The sequence below is a fragment of the Myotis brandtii genome, unplaced genomic scaffold (genome assembly GCF_000412655.1).
Source record: "Myotis brandtii unplaced genomic scaffold, ASM41265v1 scaffold274, whole genome shotgun sequence".
Lineage (NCBI taxonomy): Eukaryota > Metazoa > Chordata > Mammalia > Chiroptera > Vespertilionidae > Myotis > Myotis brandtii.
Genome location: NW_005360425.1, coordinates 2,029,200 through 2,035,984, shown reverse-complemented (window position 1 = coordinate 2,035,984; position 6,785 = coordinate 2,029,200).

Sequence of the window (6,785 nt, the reverse complement as noted above, 5' to 3'; positions counted from 1 at the left end):
GTCCTTGCAGGAGAAGCTCCTTCCCAGTCAATGTCCACACAGCCGGGGGCGGGGGGGGGGGGGCACCTCTCCAAGATGTGAGAAGGCCCTGCAGATGCTTCAGAGCAGACCCCCAGGCCTCATCCGTGCCTTCACCCACAGCCCACACCCACCCAGCATCCACGTGGCTCCCCATCTTCCTGTCCCCTCCCACATGGATGGAACTTTGCCCACTTCATCTGGCCCACATCTACTTGCCAAGCTGCCCTGGCCGCACCTCCCTCCCAGCCCAGCACTGCCAGCTGCCACCCTGGCCTTGGCTCCATTTCAGCCTCCCTCCTGTCCCCACCTGATCAGCCGCCGTTCTGAGCCTGGTATCTCCTCACGCGTCAGGCTTACCTTCAGCAATGCCCAGACAGGCTGCATGTGGGCAGGGACTTTTGGTTTTTTTTTTTTAATATATTTCTTTATTGATTTCAGAGAGGAAGAAAAAGGGAGAGGTAGAAACATCAATGATGAGAGAGTCATTGATTGGCTGCCTCCTGCATGCCCCCTACTGGGGATCGAGCCCACAACCCGGGCATGTGCCCTTGGCCGGAATCGAACCTGGGACCCTTCAGTCTGAAGGCTGACGCTCTATCCACTGAGCCAAACCAGCTAGGGCGGGCAGGGACTGTCTTGCTCACTCTTGTATCCCAGCACCTAGAAGGGCACGCAGCTCACATGCCAGAATTGTGTGGCCAACAGCCTCCTATGCTCCTAAACCAGTGGTCCGCAAACTGCGGCTCGCGAGCCACATGCGGCTCTTTGGCCCCTTGAGTGTGGCTCTTCCACAAAATACCACGTGCGGGCGCGCATGTACAGTGCAATTGAAACTTCATGGCCCATGCGCAGAAGTCGGTATTTTGTGGAAGAGCCACCCTCGAGGGGCCAAAGAGCCGCATGTGGCTCACGAGCTGCAGTTTGCCGACCACTGTCCTAAACAAACTGAGAAGCTTCTGCCAGTTGTAGCCACCGCCTGGTCTGCCCTCAGGGGGAGCAGTTTCAGAGAGAAGCCAGCCGGCTGCCCTGGGAAAGGAAGTGAGATGGCGTCTCTCTCCACAGCTGAGTTGTTCAGGCTCCCAGCCAAGTCAGCTGTGAACTCTGGTCTCTCCCACACCCCATGGCCTCCCTGTGACCACCCATCTGAGGGCTGAGCCCCTTCTCTCACTTCCTGTCCTCCCTGTTCCCTGTGGCAGCCCAGCCACCCAGCAGTCAGTGAGCCTTTAAACCACTGGTTCTCAACCTTCTGGCCCTTTAAATACAGTTCCTCATGTTGTGACCCAACCATAAAATTATTTTCGTTGCTACTTCATAACTGTAATGTTGCTACTGTTATGAATCGTAAGGTAAATATCTGATATGCAGGATGGTCTTAGGCGACCCCTGTGAAAGGGTCATTCGACCGCCAAAGGGGTCGCGACCCACAGGTTGAGAACCGCTGCTTTAAACGGATTACTTCCCTCCTCTCCTCACACCCCTCTGATGGCCTCTGCCCCGTGCCACCCAGAGGACATCCAGAGGCCTGTCTGAGACTTAGAAAGCTCTACAACACCAGGCTCTAACCTGGCCTCCCCCCTAACCTCTCAGCCCCTCACGCCTCACCCGCTGTCCCAGCCACATGGGCCTTCTTGCTGCTTCTGACCAAGCCAAGCACAGCTCCCCCAAGGCCTTTCATTGGCTATTCTCTCTGGAGGGCTCTTCCCCGAGATTGGCATGGCTCCCTCCCTCACTTCCCTCTGCTCAAAATGTCAGCTCTTGCCCTAACCAGTTTTGCTCAGTGGATAGAGCATTGGCCTGCGGACTGAAGGGTCCCAGGTTCGATTCCGGTCAAGGGCATGTACCTTGGTTGCAGGCACATCCCCAGTAGGGGGTGTGCACGAGGCAGCTGATCGATTTTTCTAACTATCCCTCCCCCTTCCTCTCTGTAAAAAAAAAATCAATAAAATATATATATTTTTAAAATGTCAGCTCCTCAGAGAAGCCTTCCTGGCCACGTCCACCTGGTCTGTAGCCCTTTACCCTCCTTTATTCTTCATTGTGCTCAGCACAGCCCAACATTCTATCATCTATTTGACTAGGGATTGCATGTCTCCCCTGCTCGAATGTTGAGCTCCCACAGGCAGGAATCTTCTCTGCGTGTCCATGTGGTGCTGGGGGGTTTTGGGGACTGATCGTCACAATCGGGGGGCGGGGAGGGAGGGGGATGCCGCTGGCATTGAGAGGGTGGGGACCAGGGACTCCAGACAACCCTACAAGGAAGGCAGAGTCTACCTCCTGCACGACATGGGTGAAAACCTGTTTATAATCTCCAGAGCCAAGAATCTAACTCCACTTTACACATAAACACACAAAGGCTTCGTGTGCACATAACGTACACTGAATTCTCAAGGAATGCAACTACTGTGCAGAATGGAAGGAGTTTGTACTTTATGTTGTTCAGAATTTCACCAAGAGTTCGTCACCGTTGCAGACACTGCCGCCACCACAGTATCCCAATAGGAGCTAATCTGCCCTCAGAGCTGTCGCCTTCCCCCAACTGATCACTTCTCAGATACGTACCGTTACCCTTTATTTCTTTTATATTATGACATACATGTGTGTGTGCATTTTAAATTAGATGTGGAGGTGGGTATATTGGCCATAAATTTCATTCAGGAGCATAAAAGGGGCAGCACGAAGGATCGTGACTCGTCAGCGCTGGGGCTGACGGGGGAGAACCGTGACCTCGAAGATGGTTGGGAACAGGGCCCTGAGGTTCGAATTAAGGCCCCACCTCTTATGTGACTGCACATATATGACTCCACCTCTCTCAACCCCACTTTTCTCGTCTGTAAAATGAAGTCACCCTACAAAATACCTGGTTCCTGGGAGGTTGTGAGGGGTGGGCAGCGCAGCAGTTAGCAGAGTGTCAGGTGCCAAGAGGTTCCTCAGTAGCCATGACTATTCTTCATTTTGTAAACTCTCAGGCTGCCCTCCTCCCAGCAGCGGTCCTGGGTGCCGGGAAGGCAGTTAGAGGATGGGCTGGTCGTAGGAGCCCTTGAATGAGTCCCTTTCTCTCCCCATCCAAGACCTAGGCAGCCTCTGACCCCCCAGTGGGGTGAGGCCCCAGTGTCAGGAACAGAGCAGCCGGGCCAGCCCCAGCTTGGCTGCTGGGGAAGGGAGCAGTCGGCTTGGCATTAGGCCCTGAATATGCCAGCCCCCGAGGCCCCACCCAGAGACTCCGGATCTCTCAAGCCCTGACCTCCCACCAAGACCTGTCTTTCCCGTGGTTCATCTTAGGCTCACTCTCTGTGCCTCCCAAGGTGACAAATCTCTATTCTCACACCGACAAGAAGGCAGAGAGGCAGCCAGCAAGTGGGCAGGTGGGCAGCAGCAGGTCAGTCATAGGCCAACAGGACCCCTCAAGACAGGACAATCAGCAGGCAGAGAGAGGGGAGGCGAGCCAGGCAGGCAGGTGACAGACATGCAGAGAGATCAGAGAGGTCCCGGTCGGTGCACCGGGAAAACAGGTGGCTGGGCAGACCTACAGACGGGCCGAGGGCAGGGAGAGGCAGGCAGAAAAGCAGATAGGCCAGTGGCGGAGGACACGATAGGCCAACAGGACCCCTCAAGACAGGACAATCAGCAGGCAGAGAGAGGGGAGGCGAGCCAGGCAGGCAGGTGACAGACATGCAGAGAGATCAGAGAGGTCCCAGTCGGTGCACCGGGAAAACAGGTGGCTGGGCAGACCTACAGACTGGGCAGACCTACAGACGGGCCGAGGGCAGGGAGAGGCAGGCAGAAAAGCAGATAGGCCAGTGGCCAGGAGGACACGTGGACTGTGCAGATGGCCACACGCGCCAAAAACTTTGGGTCCCTAGGAGCAGCCCACAGCTTCTTCCAACCCTCCAGGGCAAGGTGGTCACTCTCCCCCTGGCCTGGCTTGGCCACATGCATCCCCCTGCCGCGTGTCCCTCTCTGAAGGGACCAGCCACCATCTCAGCCCCCGCTCTGCTCCAGCATGTCCACCTGTCTCACCGGGGCTGAGTCACACCTGACCGCACCAAACACATGCCACCACCAACCCAGACACAGCTTGGTCTGTAGATAGTGACACCCAGAGATCTGCATAGCACAGGGATACACAGAAAGAGCTTAGCACAAACATACCCAAAGTCTCACAGCTGCCACACACAGAGAGGCGCAGAGACACATGGAGATAGGCACATGTATGTGCCACGCAAAGGCACACATCCCCAACACCCAGGGGAGGTCACAAGCGCAGCCAAAACACATTGATCTTCATGATGGTAGGCATTCAGCACAGTGGTACAACCAACGACGCCCACCAATATCCCAGCCAGGGGTCAGATTCTGGCCTCGCCTTCGCCTCTCGGCCCAGTTTAACATGGCTGATGGCGTCCTGGTCCTGGCTGGGTCTTCCTCCCCCGTCACTCGTCTCTCCTGCCTGACGCCTCCTCCCCGGGACCCCTCAAGGCTGGAGCTTCCAGGGTTCAGGCTTCAGACCCCTTCTCTTCTCACCCACTCCCATGGTGTTCAGTCCATCTTGGGTGTTAAGCTCGCAAACACATTTCCAGCCCAGACCCAGGGCTCTACCTGCCTGTCTCACCCGGTATCTACTGGACATGTCAAATCTATCTAAAAAGAAACTCAGGCCCTGACCGGTTTGGCTCAGGGATAGAGCGTCGGCCTGCAGACTGAAGGGTCCCAGGTTCGAGTCTGGTCAAGGGCATGTACCTTGGTTGCAGGCACATCACCAGTGGGGGGCGTGCAGGAGGCAGCTGATCAATGGTTCTCTCTCATCGATGTTTCTAACTCTATCCCTCTCCCTTCCTCTCTGTAAAAAAATCAATAAAATATATTTTAAAAAATAAAAAGAAACTCAGATTGCCCCAAACCTGCTCCCACCTAAACTTTCCTCACGTGTGTGGGCCCAATACCAAGCAGCTGTCCTATATTCCTCCTTCCTTGGCATCCACATCCCATGCAGGAAGTCCTGTTAACACTCCCTTCAAAACGCTGCCTGAATGGATCCTGTCTCACCTCCTCCACAGCCCATCCCGGTCCAAGCCCTCTGCCACCGCTGGCCTGGAGGGCTGCCAGCCTGCGCACAGCTCTGCTTCCATTCTCGCCTGTGTGGCCCATCCCACGCTGAGCCCCTACAGGGATCTCTCCAAAGGGTGTCACCAAACCATGACACTCTCCTAACTCCAGGGGCTCCCCATGACACGCACATCTAGCTCCTCCACAGGGTCCAGGGACCCCAAGACGTTCTACTTCAGGGCCCTCGCGCTCCTTCCAGCCCCACACTCCACCCCAGATCCCGCATGGCTGCCCCCGCAGGATCTAGCTCTCACCTCAGAGCCCACCTGGAGAGCTGCCCGCCTGGAGAGCTGCCCAGGTGTTCCCCATCACATGGCCCTGTTCCATCATCCTCTGAGCTCAGCAGCACCCGGGTCTCTCCTTCATGCATCGTCTGTCTGTCCACCTTAGTGTCAGCTCCATGAGACAAAGATTGGTGTCTGTCTGTTCACCGCTGACCTCCCATTGCTAGGAGATGCTAACGGGGCTCTCGGTTGGCATTTGTTGACTAGAGACTGTATGGATTTCTACACAGACATGCCCACCCCCCCAAAAAAATACTCAAGCAGATACAACATGAAAATAGACACACAAATACACAGATTTAGGCAGAAATAGTGCCACATGCTCACAAAACAGACTGCTCAGTCACAGAGATACCCAGGAGTGCCTCTCCCACCCCCAGGGGAGCCAGTACTAGGCCTTTCTCCATCTAGATCTGCCCTCTGCGTGAACCCAGTCTCAGGACTAGGAGTGGGGGGTCTCCAGCCTGGACAGAGGGGGGGTCACTGGCCCACAGGCCTCAGGCAGCGCCTTCAGCTATGTCTGCAATTTCCTCTCCCCCCTTCCTTCCCTCCTCCTCTCTAAGGCTCCCGCCAAGAAGGCCTCCCCCTCACCCCAGCCCCAGCACAGGAAGGGGGGCCTAGAAGGGGGGGCTGGGAGTCTGGGCAGGAAGAAGACCTGGGCCCACACACTGATCACACCACACATTGCATGCACAAGCCCTGAGCCCATGTGGAAACGCATGTGCACGGGCAGGTTTAGCCAGAAGGGAAAGGCATTTTTGCCCCACACTCTGGTGCAGAACACAGGGGCCCTCAGAGGCCCCAGGCTGGGTTCTGCAAGGCTGGCCTTGCAGCCTGGCTTGAAGCCTGAGTCCAGCACTCATTAACCCTGCTGACCAGCGCTCAGCCAGCTGGACACACTCACCGCTGGGCCCTGGGAGGAGGGGAAGAGTCCCTTCCCTCGGGTGTGGCTTGAGGGTCTGGGGGAGGCTGACAAAGCAGGCAGTCTTGCCTGGGTGAGGGAACCGCCTGGGAGGAAGAGCAAGGCAGAGGGACAGGGTTCGGAGCCCAGCCAGGCTCTAGGGTCAGAGAGCAGTGGGTTCAAATGCTGACCGTTTGGTCAAGTTTTTCAATCCGAGACTCAGTTTGCTTATCTGCCAAGTGGGGATGACACCACAATACAGGATGATTTAGAAGGCTTAAATAAAATAATATTGTACAGGGTTTATTCAGCCCATTGCCTGGCACCTAGGCAGAACTCCATCCTCCTCGTTATTATTATTGTTGTTAGTAGTAGCCCGGGGGCGGGCCCCTGGAACCCGCCTCCCTGCAGTTTCCTGCGGGGGTGGGGGATAAGACGCCCCGCAGGCCTCGCTCCCCCTCCTCTCCCCTTCCTCC